This window comes from Corapipo altera, unplaced genomic scaffold (genome assembly GCF_003945725.1).
Source record: "Corapipo altera isolate COAL_440 unplaced genomic scaffold, ASM394572v1 165, whole genome shotgun sequence".
In the NCBI taxonomy this organism is placed as follows: Eukaryota; Metazoa; Chordata; class Aves; order Passeriformes; family Pipridae; genus Corapipo; species Corapipo altera.
Window position 1 is genome coordinate 758,106 of NW_020884954.1, and position 18,642 is coordinate 776,747.

Sequence of the window (18,642 nt, forward strand, 5' to 3'; positions counted from 1 at the left end):
GCAGAGGGCACAGCACCTGCATGCTGTCCTGTACTGCCAGGGCAAGGCTGCTGAGGAAGGTTGCCAAACTTCCAATAAATTATTCCAAATGAATGACTTGGAGTTCTCCTGGGATGTCCCCGCTCAAGCAGCATCTCTTCATTACTTCCTATTAACTCTGAGTTGGTTTTAATATTTGACATTCAGTTTTCTTCCCATAATAAAATATTTAAAAACTGGAAATAAAAGAAGCAGTTTTGATACGTGCTTTGGTCTCCCTTGAGCATTCCAGCTGGTTCCTGCAGCCCCTGCTTGTTTTGTGTGTCCTTTGGCCTTGGTCTTTGGCACCTTAGACAAAGCAGAACCACTGATAGGATTCTGAACCTTCCTTAATAATTAAGAAACTGCTGCATCATATTTGCCTACTGCTGGGTTTTTTTTGTCCTTCTCCAATCATCTGCCCCTCCCTCTTTTCTTTCAGCAGATAATATGGCATTACAGTCGTAATTATTGCTGTAGTTGCAGTTACACATAATTGCAGTTGCAGAGGGCAGGAAAAGGCAGCTCTTGCCCTAGAGTGATGCTTTCCATGGGAGAAACAGTACAGCTGTGAGGCTCAAGGTGGGAAGGCTGTGTGAGAGGTAACGTGGGATCTGGCTGGCTTTGCTCCCTCAGCCTCCTTTTAGTCACCAGCAAAGAGGCTGGTTGTGGTGGTGTGGGACTGACAAGATTAATGCAAGATTAATTCCCCTACCTGCCTGGGCATTTAAAAAAGCCAAATAAAAACCCTCTCATGGACGTGGTTTAAACCAAACACAGGCCTGTTTCCCTAGCAGCTCCAATTTAGAAATGCAAACTGTAAAGCAAGATCCAAACACTACTTGCTTCTGGGACCTGGGCTGGAAGCAGAATACTGCAAGCCACAGGTTCAAGCATGTGCTCATCTGGGCTTCCTTGCTTTCAGTCATTCATTACGTTTTTTTCCCTGTGTGTTTCTAAGGGAAGTTATATAAGTGATGCTGGCAGGGAGCTGAGCCTTCCACTACAGCCAGTGCCAGTGATCTCTCCAGGGGTGTGTGGGCACAAGCTTGCTCCTGCCACGGCAAAGCACTCACCTCCAGCAGTGGCATTATTGAAACAGAATAATCCCTGCAGGGCGAATATTTTGTCTTTTAATTGACACTGAGCTCTGCAGGCAGTGGGTAGAAGTCTGGGCTGTTGGACAAAGCAAGGGGGCACAGGGAGGGAGCTGCTCCTCCAGCACCCCCAAATCCTGCCCTCACAGTGGGTGCTGCCCTCAGACCTCCCTGGGGACCATTGTGAAGGCAAAACCTGCTGGGGGTGGCTGTGAAGCAGAGAGTGACCTGATCTCTGGCCTTGCTCAGGCTGTACCTGCTCTCTGTAGGGGAGGGAGGAACATTTTTTCCTAGGACTGCCAACTAAATGTGAAAATTCACCAGCAAGGGGGAAAACACTGGTTTTATCATTATTTTAAGCGTGAGGGAATGAATGGGTGAATGCTGGGACCGGTATGACATACCAGGAGGGGCTGTGACTCCTCCCAGAACCCTCGTGGGATGCTAATAGTGAGGAGAGGTCCACTGTCCCATTTGAAAGAGAAGGGCCATGACCAATCGCTGTTAAATGTGGCAGTAATGCCTCATGCAGTGGCCCCGGGATAAAAGGCAGAGGCAGCCTGAACTGTAAAGACATTTCATTTCCCTGGTAATGAGGGAGACACACTGTGGCAACGAAACCGGGGAGAGAGAGGCTGCGAGATGCTAATTTCTGTTCCTGCTGCCGCTGCTGCTTTGATCTGAAGCAAATGCCCGTTTTAAATTGCAAACGGATGCAAGTCAGATATCATCCAGCCAGTGGCTTACAGGCTTAATGAAGTGGGACGTACGCTGCTGCCTGGTAATGTTAAGAGAGGCAGGCAATTCAGAGAGGAATTACTGAAGGTCTAAAGGGACAGGGAGGAAGGATGGGAGGGTGTCACGGGCTAACTCTCAGCTCTGTCAGTGCGGCACAGCGTCCCCTGCTTTCTGTCCTTGGGAAGCCGTGCCCGAGGCTGAGCCCTCAACCCCTCTGTGCCTGGAGAGAAAGCTGCGGACACATCGTCCTGCTGGTCACACGCCCGTGTTTTGAGGCACACATCCTGTACAGGCAATGCAAGGTCATCCCACTCTTTGGCGTCAGAGCGTGAACATCAACCTGGTGTGTTCCCCAGCTGAGGCAGAGGTATGGGGGGCTAGGTAGCTGATATTGTGCTATTAGTTGGGCATTTAGTTGAATTTAAGCAAGACAACTGACAAAGCTGTTCTGGGAGAGACCTAAAGGCTCTTGGGGATAGAGTCATTAATCCAGAAGTAGTGATCTGGGAGCCTGGTAGCTCATACTGGACAACTGCACCTTATTGATACTCTTTTGGTCAAAGATCTGACCTGTCTTGAAGAATGATGTCTGAAGGGATATTTACTATACTCTTCACTAACACAAGGCTTTTGGGTCCTAGGATGAGGCTGGAGTTTGTTGTATATCTTGTATGTATGGGCATTCAGAGACTTGGATGTCTCTGCAAGCTGCTGTGCTTGACCAGCCAGACATGGGAAGGCTGAGGGACCTGCAGGTACCTGGAAGGATTGACCTCTGCACTAAGCAAGGGAAAAAAAGTAGTGATCTGGCTATTGAAAACAGCAGGCATAACTCACAAATCTATTATGTTTTTGAAGAAGTCAGCATGTGGATGAGAAAAATCTCATGGACGTAGTCTATGTGGAGCCAAAAGAGACTCCACAATGTCCATTGTTATTACAGAAACTAAGTAACCATGGGATAAAACTGGTAGGTCCTTGCACAGATAAGCTATTTGTTAAAAATACCAGGAAGAAAAGAAAGTAAATGGTTCTGACAGAAAAGGGAGGTCACCAGCTCTGAGACCTGTGCTGCTCAATGAACACAGAAATGGTCTGGAAAAGAGGATGACTGCTAAGCAAAGAAAGGTGACATGAAGTTCATCAAGGTATTAGTAACAAGGGCTGGCTCTGATGAAATGCACGGGGCACTGTGAGACTGTGTGATGAAACAGCAGATGACATTTGTGTAGGTGACTGTGAAGAGAGGCACGGTGGCAAAAATAGATCAGCCTCAGCTTCACGTGTAAAATGAGAGAAGCCTCAAATGGCAAGGAAAGGATTGGCAGTGGCTGGGCTTTCCTTCTCTCCCTGCCCAAGAGCAGTGGGATGCTGATGAAGCCCGCTGGCAGCAGCCTCAAAATGAAAGGAAAGGAGGAGGAGCATGGTTTTCACACAACGTAAAGTGGGAAAGCCCCTTGTTACGAGATGTTGTGCTGTAATTTCATGTTTCCCAGGAGAAAACAATCATGAAGGAACCTACTGAGCATTGCTGACCATGAAGGAGGCCTTTTGGTAAGTCCTGGAGCAGTGGCTTGGTAGAGGTTTGGGGAAGTATCACATGTGCCTGCTCTGCTTTTGTCTTCTGCTTCAGGCCTGTGCTTTTGGCCATTGCTCAGACAAGGAGAGGAGGTAGATAGTCCAACCATGTAGACTTTTTTAATGTCCTTATTCCACGTTTACTTCAATACCAAAATAAAAAAAAGGGCTCATACCCATTTAAGCATTCACATTTTCTCTTTATTTTACACCACCTAACAGGGCTTTTTTTTTTTTCCTAAAAATGCTTATAAAAGCATTAGAATCTCCTTTCAGCACAGTAAATCATGTTAATCTGTAGGCCACTAGGCAAGATGAAGCTTTTAGATTATCCATTATCCTTTCTTTCTCTACAGCATCTTCCATTCAAGACTTCACACTGTCACAGTAGCGTAGCTGGGAATTTTCTCTGCCTAACAAATGAGGGAACTTGGACATAGTGGTTTGCTGTGAAACAGGCAAAGAAATCAGAAATCTGCTTTTTTAGAACACCTCTAGAGAAAGAGACAGGAGGAAACACTGATTCTAAAAGTGAGAATCAAAGGGAAAGTCTCTCTGCTGGATCCCAAATAAGTTTCCATAGAAACAGATTTTTCTGAGAATGAATAACTGCAGTATGAAATTAAGATTGTGGATCTAATTCTGCAAAATATTTAAGCATGTTCTTTGCTTATCCCTATTCAGCTCAGGATGCAAGCATATGATTTTCATGGAGGCTTATGTGCTTTATTTGATGGAGGTAGAAACAAGGATAAGCTGTGCTGAAGTGGGATCTGGGCTTTCCTGTGCTTCTTCCTTGTCGCTGACAAACTTGCAACTTATTTTTTTATGACAGCATGTGTTGCATTGCTGCCAAAAGTATAGGCCCCAGTCCCTCAATCTGAGAGTTCAGCACAAAGCTCCATCAGACTCTTGCTACTACCAGGGAGTGGAGTCAGCAGAGCATTTACATTGCTGGGTACTTTATTGTTTTGTTAATTAACTTTTTTTCTATTTACGTGCAGATTTAATTTTAAATGGGATATTTATTCTGTAAATGAATGCCACGGTGATTATCAGATAATTAACTTGAGAATTGATGGCATAAGAAGTTGAGATTTGCTCATAATCTGTCTTTTGTGCACCTCTATTTGTGGCCCATAGATATTTTAAAGACAGGATAGGTTCTTAATATTTTGCATGCTAATTGCTTTTATTGTGACTGTGTGCTGGTAAATGATTGGTTTTGGTTTAAGCTATTTAAGATTATTTTGAATATCTTTTTTCCCCCCTCTCTGTTGTGACTTCATGCTCAGCTGAATTAATAGGACAAATAAGGTTTGACTCAAAGTTTTATTTCCATTTACTGTACTTTGAACAGATGAAGCTCTTGTGTAGCCAAGCTGTGGCTACTCTTCTTTATGCAAACTTTCCATGTTCTTATTCCCTCTTTATTTCACATTGTCTTCCTGCTCTTTATTTGAGGAGGTGTGTATTTGTTGACCCCTCCCAAGCATTTCCCAGCAGCACTATAGAGCCCAAAAAATGAACTTAAGCCTAGTGATAATAGTGCTTTGGGACTCTCTTGAGATGGCAAAGAACAAATAATCCTCATGGAAATTGCATCTAATTTTCTTGTTCCCTTTCTCTGAGCCCTTGTGCTTGTCCCAGCCAAAATAAACTCTCAAGGCATTTAGACCATCCATCTTAATGTAGTGTTCAAACATGGAATCTATTGGGTTGCTTGAGTCCAGATGAACAATCTCCCCCTGCTTGTCTCCCACCAGTGCTGTGGCTGCAGAGGGTTCTTGGATGCACTGGGATGGTGATGGTCACTGATGGTGAAGGTGCTGCTGGAGCTGAAACTGGAGGGGGGGGCAGCAGGAACTGAAACTGGCCCCTAACACTGCTGGGCTTCAGTTTTCCCTTACAGCTGGAAGATGTTCTTTCTCAAAATTTCCTCTGGAAGACATGCTTCATTCTCCCGGAGATTTGGTTGTTCCTCAGTGCTCGCTGAGAGCCACACTCGCTTTGCAGGCATCTCCTCCTCCCTGCTTTGGGGCAGACTTTTTGTTTTGTCAGTGCCTTCCACGCTGGTACCATCAAAGGTGCACACCAGTGATGGCAGAAGTTATGTCTATCCTTCCAGTTCCAAGCCCTTTAAGGTGTGAGGAAAGGATGCTGTCGAAGGAAATCACATTCCTTCAGCAAAACCAGCGAGGGGAGCCTACTGGACAGTCTTTCTCCTCAGAGGATTACAAATCTCTGAGGAGGCCATGACCTACGTCAGAGTACAAAGTGTTGAACAGATTTGCATGAGGAAAGCAACTTTCAACACCCTTTTGCTGCCTCCTGAGACCTCTGCTCCTGCATGCTCAGTGGTTGCGACCACCCAGGGCAGAGGCTCACTCTGCCCACTCCCCAGCCAGGCTTGCCCTGGTGCCCCCAGGAGGCACCCCAGGCCTCTGGGACAAGCTGTGGTGCTGTGCACACCTTCCTCCACGCTTCAGACCTGAGCCAGAGGGGTACATCCCCACCCAAACCAGCTCTTTTGGCCCCCCAGCCAGGCACATTTCCCTTCTGAGCTTGCAAAGCTTGCTGTTCTGCACGCCCGCTTGAAGTCACGAGAATGGATAAAAACAATCTATTTTTAATCCAGTGTGAGATCTCTTACTCTTGGCTATTTTTTCCATAATTGGTTCTGTTTTCTGCTAATGATCTGAAATTTAGCATCTATTTCTGCCTCGGATATTTGGATAACTGGTGATAAGGAAGATTAAGACTGTTGATAGCAGTGAAGGCTGCAGGACATATGGATGCTGCAGGCCTGTTAGTGATAGACAGAAAGTTGTTTGGAGGCAGTGGGACAGATTGTCTGGGATTCCTGGCTTAGTAGCAATGAAAGGCTGATGAGGTAAGTTGTGCTGGGAAAATCCTGTTAAGGGAAGGAAAAGAGCAGACTGGAACTGATGATCGCTGGACGCGCTGTATTGAATGTGCAGTTTCTCTACAAAACTGAATTCACTTTTGGCACAGAAATGGGGTTCGTACTTCTCTCCCTACTCCACTTGCTTCATTAGCAGGCTTGTGAGGCACCCCGAACTTTCCAGCATTTAGTAATGGATTAGGACCAAAAACTTTTTGACAATTGGTTCGGGTTTGGATTGGACATTTCCACCTCCATCCCGTTTGCAGAAGCCATGGCATGGGATGAAGGATCCAGAACAATATCCCTAGATCCAGTCCCTGCTGATATCATGGGGGTCAGAAGCTCCAGTGTAGAAATGTTCCTTGCTGAGCTGTAGGGGAGCTATTTCCAAATTCAGGCAGGGGGCTATGGGCACTAGAAATGTGTGCACACACATATGGTGAAACCTCTGGATAACTACCAACACCATCACTCCAACACTGGGAGCTGCCCCGTAGCTGGAGCCCATATTTCCATGTTGTGCATGTTTTGCAACTCTTTCTAAAGCACTTCCCTGGCTCTGTTTGGTCAAAGGGTCATTGTGTTACTCTACAATAAGTATATTAGCTGTAATTTCTTTGGGACAGGGTTGGGTCTGGTGATTTGTGTGGTGCTGTGGGTGTAAGAGTTGTGTGATCTCATGGTGAAAGGTGATTACTGTGAAGTGCAAAGGGATAGATTAGGATAAATGGCACAGAGGAGTCTGTATCCAAGAGCTGAGTGGGTATGTGGGTGTAATATCCAAAATCCTTCAGGTGTGTTCTTAAATACATCCTCTTCCATTCCCTGCACCTTTCTGATTAATGACAACAAAGTGGCAGGGTTGTCTCCCTTTTCATTCTCTGCTTTTTCAGGAGGAGATAGGAGGAGAAGCAAGGGAACAAATCCTTCTGCAGAAGAAAAGAAGCAGCAAGGGGTATGAAGAGACAATGCTTCTCCTGTCAAGGGTATGTTCTGTCTGGTCATGGTAGAGTCATGATTCCTTCTGGTAAGAGGCAGGGGAGGGGATCCTGGGAGGGATGGCTGGAGACACTGTCCCTCGGTAGCAGGGGAAATGCCTGTGAATGGGGATGCACAGGGGCCAGGAGGGGTGAGGACCTGGAGGGAAGCTGGAGTCTGGAGATGGAGCTAGTCTCAGAAACACAGAACAGCCCAGGTTGGAAGAGACCTTGAAAGATCATCTGGTTCAACATTTCGTGGGAAAGAGAGAGTAGATGAGATTATCTAGCACCCTGTCGAGTCACGTCTAGGAAACTTCCAGTGACGAGGGCTCCACTACATCTCTGAGAGGTTGTTCCAGTGATTGACTGCTCTCACCGTAAAAAATGTATTTATTATATAAAAATGAAATCTCACCTTGTGCAACTTGTACCACTGCCCCTGTCCTCTCCATGTGGCTCCTTGTGAAGAGAGAACCTCTGTCTAATTTGGAGCAACCCTTTAGGTATTGGAAAACTGTGATGAAGTCCCCTCCTGAGCCTTTTCCAGGGGGAAAAGATCTAATTACTTCTTGTTTTCCTCATATGGTAGGATCTCCAGCACTTTGATCATCTTTGTGGCCCTCCTTTGGTCCCTTTCCAGTCTGTTCGTGTCTTTTTTTTGAATCATGGGTACCAGAACTGGATACAGCTTGGCTGGATGTAGCCTGAAAAGCACTGAGCAGAGTGGCACGATCACATTTCTTTTTTTGTTAGCAGTGTCCCTGTGGATGCAGCCCCTGATCCGATTTGCCTTTGTCACTGCAGTGGGGCACTGCCAGCCTGTCCATCGGGACCCCCCTGGTCCTTGAGTCCCTCCGTGCAGCCAAAGTCAGGAGAGCCCCAGGGAGCAGATGTTTTGTCTGCTGGGTCTGTGTTACTGTGGGGGCACTGCTCAGCTTGGCTGCCTGCCACACTGCAGGGCCTGCACATCCCCACAGGGAGAGGGGAGCCAGCCCAGGCAGCAGGGGTTGTTTGCACGCTGAGGGAGGACAAAGCCATTGCAGTGTGGTTCAGGAAGTCTGTGATGCAACAGGAACCCCAAGGTGCTGTGACGTGTCACCTCCCACCCCTGCGGAGAAGCAGCTTCTCCTTTCTGGTGGGAAGTGCTGAGGCCTGGGGCTGGGGGAGGCCAACAACACCCACACCGTGGCTCCTGCCTTGCAGATCTGCTGCCTGCCACGGCAGGCTCTGTGAGTACACATCTTCCAGGCAAGGTTCTGTCCAGCTGGCAGGAGCATTTGGAAAGCATTTTCCTTGATTCCTGTAAAATGCCATTTTTCTTTTCTTTTCAAAATCTTCCCCATCTCTGAGTTGCATCCTGAATCTCCTTATAAAGCCATCACTTTCCTGCCTGCCTGGCCATTTCTTAGCTTTTCATGCATCCTGGGAGTGAGCTGAACACGAGCCTTCCTGTTTCCCTTGCTGCAACTCAGCACCCTTTCAGCCACGGCGAACCTGCAAGTGTCTCGTCAACTTTTTGCTACTCTTGATAAAAACCCTGAGCCCCTGTGGGAATCTGGCAGCTGCGTGAGCTGCAGACTCAGCAAGGTGAGCAGCATCTGGCAATAGATACATTTGGCCAGAAAGACAACCTGGAAAATGAGAAGGGCCACGTAGTGCTGTGGGAACACTTGCACGTCCCACAGCATCTGGCAGGTTGTGGTTGAATGTGAAGCTATCCTTCTCCTCTCCTGCAAGACAGAGGGGAAGCAGAGCCCACTGGGCATCTATTGCCTGATGGAAACAACGTTTGGACTCTGCAGCTAGATTTTTTATTTTTTTTAAGGACTGTTGTGAAAGCAGTTGCTCAAAGAATCTCACAACTGTTTTTTGGACAACACAGACTAAGCTCTTGATGCTCTTCACTGGACAACATTTTTCCCAGTCTTAGAAGATGAAAATGGGTTTAAGCATGCAGGAGCCTAGAGGTGTAAAAGCACTGATTTTCCAAGTAACCCACACTGAGAGGTCTGTCTAAATATTTGAGCACTGAGTCACCTGTACTTAAAAGAGAGCAATTAAGGAAACTAAATATGTTCTTGAAGGGCTGAATAATTCCTTCACATCTGTTTCCACTACAAAGATGGCTCTGGAGGGGCTTACGCAGATCTTGCCCTTTTCTGGACCAAGAGAAAATAGCATCAGAGACTGAGAGAGGAGCAGCTGGGACAACCAGACTGTGTAAGTCTCATTAAGCTTCCAGGTCATGATGGTTTACAGACAAGAGGTCTTGAGGAAGATGGGGATGAAAGGGCCACATCTCTGAAAGAAATATTTCTCTCACTGAAGAGAAAAGAGCCCCCCCCAAAAAAAAAAAAAAATTGGGAGAAAAAAAAAAGGAAAAATTAAAAAGAAAAAGCAGTGTCTGATAAGGATGGAGAATGTCTTACTCACATTTTTAACAGCTCTTGGGATGATGTGGAGAATTACAGGCCTGTTTGACATGCATGCAAATGAATGCAGTGCCTAGCAAATTAGAATTGGCCGTGAAGCTTACACAGGTAACACTGCTCAGATGTGCAACCTGCAGAGATTCTGCAGAAGGAGCCCACATCTCCCGAATTCTTGCAAGTCTTTGAAGAAACCAGTGAATTAGCTGAAAAGGAAGACCTCTCTGACATAATTTATTTACCTTTTTTGGCAGGCTTTGTGCAAGTTCACGTTCAAGACGTGGCTGCAGGCATTCGGCTAACAGTGGAGGAAGTGGCTTATCTCTGTGGCTCTGACTCCCACTAGGATGTGGGTGAGCAGGTGGTCAGCAGTGGCATGGGATGAGGTGCCAGTGACGTGCCTTGATCTGCCACGGTAACCTCTGGGGACAGGGAGAAACGTGCTGAAGCTGCAGTGAGGCTCAAGGAGGAGGAGAGGTAGGTGGAAGACCTGAAGGAGGAAGCAAGGGATTCAGCTGGAGGGTAGAAAGAAAAGGAGCTGACAGGAAAGGGCACCTGTGCCAAGGATGGTGCCAAGAGGTACTGAGGGGTGAAAGTCGTTGTCTCCTCAGCACTGTTTATGTCCCTGATGCTGAAGATCTGGGTGTGTGGGACACAAGCAGGCTGGCAGCAGGGACAAAGCTGTTTTGTCAGGCAACTTCAGGGGTCTATCTTAGACCAGTCCCAGAGGAAATGCTGAAGGAAATTCAGAATAGGAGATGATCCAGAAAATCAGTATGTGGGGAGAAGAGAATACCCTCTTCTTGGTAACATCTGAGTCGATACCTCCAGGCATAGAGGATTGGGCTCTTGCTGAGCCACCGAAGCACATCTGATCAATAACTCAAAGTCCCGACTTGCACATTAGCAGAGTCAATTATCAGCTCTGCCCTCTGCTTCCTTGATTATTATTTCAGCATGTAGCAGCTGCTTCACAAGCGTTATGGCCCATCACACTCTGAAGGGACTGAGTTAAATGCAGATTATTGACCGATGAGGCCATAAGAATGTACTATAAAATATACAGCCATGTTCACCCATAAATCCCCAACCAGAGTGCTTTTCAAAGCAATTTCTCCTATGGTGGGACTCTGGGTCACTGTCAAGGCCATGAAAAATGTTTTTTCCGCCTTATTCCTGCCATCTCCTCTGTGGTGGTGGTGTCTCTCTTGGAACTGCATCTGCACATGAACGTGTGGTTCTGCCTCTCTCGAGTTGCTCATTGGGACCCCCGGGCTTCAGCAGGGACACTTGGGGCGTGGGTGATTCTGCATGTGGGCGAGGTGAACTGTAGTTAATGTTTCTGATCTGGCCCCAGGTTTTCTGCCGCTCCTGAGTTTCCCAAGTTGCTTCAAGTTCCTCAGTTTTGGCTAAGGTTGTGGGCTTACATTTTGCAGCAGCCTGAATCCTGGCTAGCACAAGCAGGTTAGATCATGAGTTGTTTGAACACCAGGTAATGACAGCTTTGCCTGCTCTGCCAGTCTGATATGCTGCTGGCCATCAGCCACGTGGTTCATGGAGGCAGGCAAAAGTGCCAGGGTTGTTTTGGTTTGCAAATCTCCTCTGCTTCAGGATACAAATCTCTTTCAAGGAAAAGAGTGCGTGTCCTTATGGTTATGAACTGGGAGTGCTGTGTGTCTGTACTGAAAACCTCTCTCCACTGAAGATGCTGGCAGCTGGGCCAGCAGCTCATTAGCTTAGTGATGTCCTTTGTCCAAAACCTTTAGAGCAGCCTGGGCTCATCCTGGACAGGTTGATAGTCATTGCAAGCATAGCACACTGACAGCTCCCATCCCACTTCTGATCTAGCAGCTAGGCATAGGAGAACATCACTCGTTTTGACCACTGCCCCCAGGCTGAGGCTCGCTGTTTTACCCCAGGCGGTAAAGTTTCGTGCCCTTGAAGCTAGATCCCTGCTGCTGGCAGCCTGCTGAGGCTTCCTTACTGCTTCTAAGGGTTTCTTGATCTGCTTCTCCCCAGGGTGCTCCCCTTCCAAGGACAGGAGAGGATTTCACGTGCTTTGAGCTGGAGAGATAGCTAATTTAGGGCTTGACGCATTACGGAAGTTTTGGGGTTTTTAGTATAGTTTGGACATGACTCTAGGATGGTTTCTTTCCTAAGCTTTCCCAAGTGCAGCATCCTGGCCACAGGTCTGATTGCAAGTGTTTTAAAAAACCTTTCACTGTTGGAGCCACTTGGAGATCCTTGGGGTCAGGCACTTGTGAGTTCCCAGGGAGGCCTGAATCTGCCAGCCTAGTGCCAGCAGACCTAGGGGGGTTCTGCTGATCACAACTCTTGGGATGTGGTGCTGAGCCCCAGGTACTGCAGCCTCTTCAATTCACACAGAGAAAAGCATAAAGAGGTGTTCCTTGTTATTGCAGGGGCAGCACAGAAACTCTGTGGATGTTTCTTGGGGGCGAAGAATAAACTGCCTGTTGTTTTCTACACTGGTATTTACTGCTGTGAGAGCTGCCTGGCCTTCAAAAAGGACCGTGATGGCTTGCTGATTTTGCTGGGAAGCAGAGATGGTCTGAGGAGTAACAAGAGTTGCTTCACATAACGGGGGAGTGGAAGAGAAAGGGACGAGCTGGCCCCTGAGTAACAGTGCTGTGGGCGTCTGGGCAGGGTGGCCAGGGACCAGGGAAGTGGGAGCTGTATTCTCAACCTTGCTCCCCATCTTTGGGAGGGTGTTCTGGTCTCAGCACTGCCTCACAGTTCAGACCTGTTCTTTTAACTTTCACGGGGGAAGGAGGTGAATGTTGTGGGGGAGGCTGACAAGGCTGATAGAGTCATGCTGCGTGTTTGTGTCTTGCCCCAGCTACCTCTAAAGGAGTTAACACAGTTGTGCTGCTTGGTCCATGTCCTGTCCCTTGTCCCACCCGTGTTTTCCCCCTCTGTAAACTGTCCTAGGAAGGACTGTGCACAGCAGCCCAGGGCAGGGCCACCAAGGGGCAGCTGGTGGAGCGGTTGCAATAGGATCACATCACGTCTTTGAGAGCTGTGAACTCCCTGGTGTTTATATTCTTTAGCTCCCTTTTCATCTCATTTTGTGTTCCTGGGGCTGTTTGTCTGTTAACACACATGCTTGCCCTCAGCTGTGTCATGCACATTTACTTTCACTGCCAGGGTGAATCTCTCATACCATCCCTGCATAAACTCCTCTCCTTTCCCTTCTCTTCCATGCCCTGCATACATTTGAAACACCTTTGTTTAAACATCCTAGAAAAAGAGGTTTCCAAGTGATAGAATTGTCTCCATATCAAGGACATCACCGCAGCAGGGCTGAACTCATCAAGGAGGAACACAAACTTTTGAAGACTGTCCAGGAAAGGATCACTGTGAAGTGACCTCTGTCCCTTCAAAGGCCCAAGGTATGGGGGAAAGCCAGTGAGCTACTGATTATTTTTTTTCCCTTGCCTTTCATTGTTGTAGAAGTCTAGCCAGCTTAGAGACTCGTAATTGCCTCACGTAACCCACCTGGAGACCCAAACAGTTTCTCCAGCGCGTTACATATGCACTGATGTTCATTGTTGCATCTGCCTGCTCTGGAAATGTCAGGCTGCACGTGGTGAGAGTCCTGGGGTGTGATGTGAGACCTCCACACGAAGTGCCAGCAACTGAAACCACACGACACCAGCACGAGTTGACCACGTGACACTTCCAGTCCTGCAGCAATGTTCAGAACAGCTTCCTTTCACTTCCCTTAACACCTTCTGCGTCCCCACAGTCAGGCTCACGTGCTACACCCGTAGCTGTCACCCAGTTGACGTTGATGGGTGCATGCCAGACCCACACTGTTTTATACAGTGATCTTCAGGTTGAATCCTCTCACAGCTCCCTGGTCACCTTGGATGTGTTCATCCCTTCAGCCTGGGGCAGTCACCTGAATACCAACACGCAAGCATGGAATTGAATCCGGTTATGTTGGCTCCTTCAGGGATGCAGGTTAGGCCCCCATAACCCTAACTGTGTCCTTTGATGTCTGAGGCATGTGAAAATACTTCAGTTTTTGGAGAGGAAGAGGCTGGCAGGGAATACAAATGAGGTTTGCTAAACCACAGAGGCAGCAAACAGGGAATTGTTATTCTCCCAACCCTGCAACGTGGCCACTGTGTGACACTCACTGAAACTCCTACACCTCTTTGGAAAAAAGCTGCAGGAGGAAGTAGGTCTTCTTCAAGCAGCAGGTCCTGGATACTTGGCCTTTTCTGACCCCCAGGGAGGCAGGCAGCCCCAGCAGGCTCAGGCAGGGTGAGAGGCATTTGAGGACAACAGGCTCAGGACTGGGATATTCAAAGGGATGGGAAGTGCCCTCTCACAGCCCTAATTGTGAGAGGATGGGAGCTGTGGGAAAATAGTAGGGACAGACCCTCGGAGTGGTCGACTCTGTGTACTCTTTCTCATGGCCACAGTGGGGGATCAGGCTAGACAGCCCACCAGTGTGACCTGCACAGGCGTTTCCTAGGAATCTAATCCCAAGAATTAAAACCTTGAGAGAAATCTCCCTCTCTCTGAACAAAACCGAGGATTTGGAAGCTGAGAGGTAATACAGACAGAGGGAATTATCAGGAGGTTAAACATGTGAAATCACACCGGTGTCCTCAATCTTTCTGCTCCCGATTTCTCCGCTGTGGTAACGTTTAAGATTGAGCGTGTCCTGCTGGGTGATGCCTCATCTTTTCCCACTGCAAAACGGAGGCCATGGTTTGTGGTCGAGGGCCCCACTGGTGGCAGTGACCCAGAGAGAAATGAACAAGATGAAGCCTCTGATTAAAAATGCCCCCGTGGGGAGGGAGGACTTGCTTAACCGTGCCCTGGAGAGCTGTAACTGCCCGGTGGCAGCTGAGCAAAGGCCAGCGTGGCAACGGCAGTCTCAATCCTCTCTCTGCTTACCCACATTTGTGGAAATAGAGGATATAAGTCAGGGAGACCTTAATATAGCTGAGACTGCAACCCTCTCAATCAAATTTCATTGCATCTTGAAGAAAGGGCAGTGAGAACACATCCGTGGGGGTGGGCGAAACATTCTCTCAGGCCTCCTTACTGACAAAACCAGCCTGGAAATAAAACCTCGCCTGGAGTGAGGCTTCACCCAGGGCTGCTTTTGAGGCTGGCAGCTGCAGGGTGGCTGCTGACACCGCCCAGCCATGCTGGGGTGGCACTGCCTGCCTGCTGCCAGACAGGCTGGTGACCCCACCGGCACACGAACGCACGCAGGCTGCAGCTGCCAAGTCCTCGATCAGATGCGTCAGCCAGGAGGTGCTGGAGGGGAAGAAGAAACTCCCTCCATGGAGCTGAGAGCCCCAGCAGTCAGAGGCACGGTTGGCCCAGCCTCAGCAGAGAGATGTGGTTGTTCACAAAGCATGGCTGAAGCACATGCAATCTCCAAATAAGCAGGAAAGACTTACGGATGCTCCTGCCCGTAGATTGCAGGGCAGGGGAGAGAGGTAAGGCAGCCACATCTGGAGATCAAGGCTGGAGTGGCTGGTGACACAGAGTTGAGTTGCCTGGTGGAGGAAAGGGTTGGGATGATGCTGCTTGGATTGTGTACAGGGAGGAGAGTGGGGCACGGCTCCCATGTGTGTGAGAGGGCTGGGGCTGCGTGCTCCCTGGCATTCCAGCAGCAGCAGCAGCTTGGTTGTCAGACTGGGGAAGGTCTTCAGCATGCAAAGCTAGCTGGTCCAGCTGCCAGGCTAGGGAAAATCCCTCAGAGTAGAGGGCAGGGTTCGGTGATGCAATTCCCTGCATGAGCCTCTGGACTGGAGGGGAAGGTGAGGGCACTTGCCAGGAAAAGCGAAGCTGGGCAGACAGACAACTCCCATGTTTGGGCTCCAGCACTAAGTCCCCTCCTGGAGCATTGGGCTGTTGGTCTGAGCCCTGTTTTCCACGGGGGCTCTGCTTGCTCAGCTCTCCCAGGCTCCAGGAGGCGTGCCTGGAACAGTGGTGTCATGGTTTTAATAACATGTGGGTGAGCTCAGCTGCTAGGCGTAGATGAGGAACGGGTGGGCTCTCTGCTCTGTAATTTAAAAGCTGATTTTTGTTTAGCTGTGACTGCATCACCACCGTCTGGGAGCACCAAAGCCCATGGGGATGCTTCTAGCTCAGCAGTTCTCTGTCCTTGCTTTGTAGTTCCATGGGGACACCTGTCCTGATCTTTGGGTCTGAGGCATGTGAGTCCCCCGTCTGCTGACAGTCCTGCTGAAGCAGTGCTGGCTATTGAGTTATCCCCTCTGGCTGTCCCTGAAACAGCCCTGTGTGGCTTCCCAGGCAGCTGGTCCTTGAGGTGATGCAGCCTCCTGCATCTTCATCATCCTCTGGCTGTCCTGCTCACAGAGAGGTTTGGGAGAGCATCACTGCTGTGGGAGCCCCAGGGCATGTATGGAAAGCCTGGAGAGCCCTGTGGTCAGAAGGAAGGGCCTGTTGTCCCCGTGCCTGAACATACGGGAAAATCTCCAAACCTCCTGAACTGCCACAGCAGTGAAACTCTTCCCCTCCTTGCTCCTGTGCTCCTCTGCCAGCATTCGACATGGAAATGGTCCCGATTTATTCTGGAATAATAGGATGAAATGGTGCAAAGGAAAATTTTACACTGAGGATCGAGATAAATTGCCCAGAGCAAAGTCAGCCAAGAGGAGGGAGGGGGGAACTCCATTGCTCTGGTCACTCTGAGGACCAAATATCGCAGTGGAAAATAAAAATGCTGAAAGCGAGGAGATGCTGGCCAAGGAGCGTTGGCTGAACTAAAAGGGGCGGATGCTGACCTTCTCACAGCCTCCAGGGATTTACCAGCGGTTGATTCAAGGGCTTCCCAAAATCTCACATCGCTCCTTGCTCGCTCCACCCCAGGCTGCCAGGCAGTAGAGACAGGCGGCGGCTCCCGGTGGAGCCGGGCCCGGCTCCCGGAGGGTTTTTGGCAGTCTGGCACCATCTGCTGGGGTTTCCCGGGACACGGAGCGGGCTGCGGGAGGCGGCAGCGCCCCGGGACAGGAGCGCGCTGGGGCAGCGGCGGCTCCCGGGGCAGCTCCGCGCTGGCTCTGCCGGGGGGATGGAGAAGCCGGAATCACTGATCGGAAAAGACCGATACGGTCACCGAGTCCAGCCGCTAATCCGCGCCCCCGAGTGCCACATCCCCACGCCTTTTGAACACCTCCAGCCACGGCGATCCGGGATTCCCGGGACAGCCCATTCCGATGCCTGGCCGCCCTTCCAGGGAAAAGGTGTGATGGGTGCGGCGTTGGCCTTGCACAGACACCTTACCCTGGGCTTGGGTTTTTGCCTGGCTTTCTCCATAGCAGGAATTCACCTGTGTGAACCAGGCTTTTCCCTTCCACTTGGGTAAGTATTTTTAGTCTTCCTGACTCTCTCACTAAAGCTCCCCCCGTACAACTTGAGGCCATTTCCTCTTGTCCTATTGCTTGTTACTTCACTCTCTCCTCCTCCTCCCGGTCACTGCTTTGCAGTCAGTGTGTCCTCAGTAGCACGGTGCCAAAGGTCCCATCTTTACAGACCTGGGGCCAGCTTCCAGCTCAGGTCACCCTGGTGGCTCACCACTGGTTCACCTGGTTTAGCCAAGGGGCTGGGGCCTGGCCACACACAGACCCTTGGCTTTGGAGAAGGTGTCTCCCTTTTCTTGGGCCCGGCAAGGTCAGCTTTCTTACTGCTGAGTTTCCCTCACATCCCTTCCCTTTCTCCTGTCCCTCCTTGCCCAAAGGTGGTGGTCACTCCTGTTCCAGTACCTGGTTTGCTGCCCAAGCGCTCTTGATCTGTGCTCCAAGCAATGGGAAGGCATCCCAGGGCCGCTGGGATGGGGAGAGTCCTAGGATGGATGGAGGTGCCCTGACACAAGTGTTTCCTCTTCCAGATGGGCCCCTGCCGGGGGGTGCCTGCTGGGCCTTGCATTGCTCCCTCAGAGAGGGCTGGGAAGGAGCAGCAGGAAGGCAAGCACACCTTGAGGAACACATCTCTGCCTGGGTGATCTGGAGAAGCCACCAGTGTCTCTGCTGCCTTTACCATGAGGTAGCTGGGCAGCAAGAGCAGCTCCTGGTTGCAGCTACACTGCCTGCCTCTTTCCAGTTTTGTCCAAAGCTACTGGATGAAGCTGTGGCCCAGACAAGCCTCTGCCCCACACAAGCCCGTGCCCCACACATGCCTTTGCCCCACACAAGCAGTAGACAAGAGATGTCCTGGATTCACATGCGTTTGTCCTTACTGGGGGCTCCAGCGGAGGAGGAGGGCGAGAGGGAGGGAGAAGGAGAAAGGCAGAAGTCTGCCTCCAGCAAGACAGTCTGCACAAATGGACTGGCTTATAAATGAATTTATAAGTTAAAATTGGCCTATAATGAGAGAGTTACTGAGAAAAAAAGGACTGTGCACTGCAAACCACTCAGGAATCGGAGATCTCGGTACATTACGCAAAGCCAGAGGGGAAATGCTGGGTCCTGTGAGCAAAGGCATCACAGATTGCTCTGAGCAGTGACAGGCAAGTTAAGGTCAGTTTTCTTGCCTACCCTGGAGTCCTTTACTGGCCCTGGGTGCCTTCCCCAAAATGTATTCCCCTCTGATAAAATCGTAAGAGCACCAGGCTCTTGAAACTGCTGCTAAATGCCATCATTAAAAATGGTTTTATTTCAAGGCAGCTTTTACTAGTAATGGTTCTCGAGTTAGTTCTCCAGAGGAATATGGTTGTTTTAAGTTTGGTTGTTTTTTTTTTTCTAAAAATAAAGCAGTCTCCCAAGCCCACTGCTGTGGTTGGGCTTTGTGCTTACAGGCTTCTGTAGACAGCTTGCTTAATGAATGAAGATGTGAGGGAAGAAGAGTTTTTCAATGAGGAGGCTGAGTGCTTCCCAGGGCTGGAA

At 49.4% G+C, this 18,642-nt stretch overlaps 1 long non-coding RNA gene across 1 annotated transcript; it reads left to right on the top strand.

Annotated features, from left to right (window-relative positions):
* The first annotated feature begins 8,823 nt into the window (after positions 1–8,823).
* LOC113956756 lies at positions 8,824–10,285 on the top strand. Its single transcript, XR_003530944.1, has 3 exons — positions 8,824–8,906; positions 9,442–9,539; positions 10,003–10,285. It is a non-coding gene; the product is annotated as an uncharacterized LOC113956756 (long non-coding RNA).
* Positions 10,286–18,642: the final 8,357 nt, after the last annotated feature.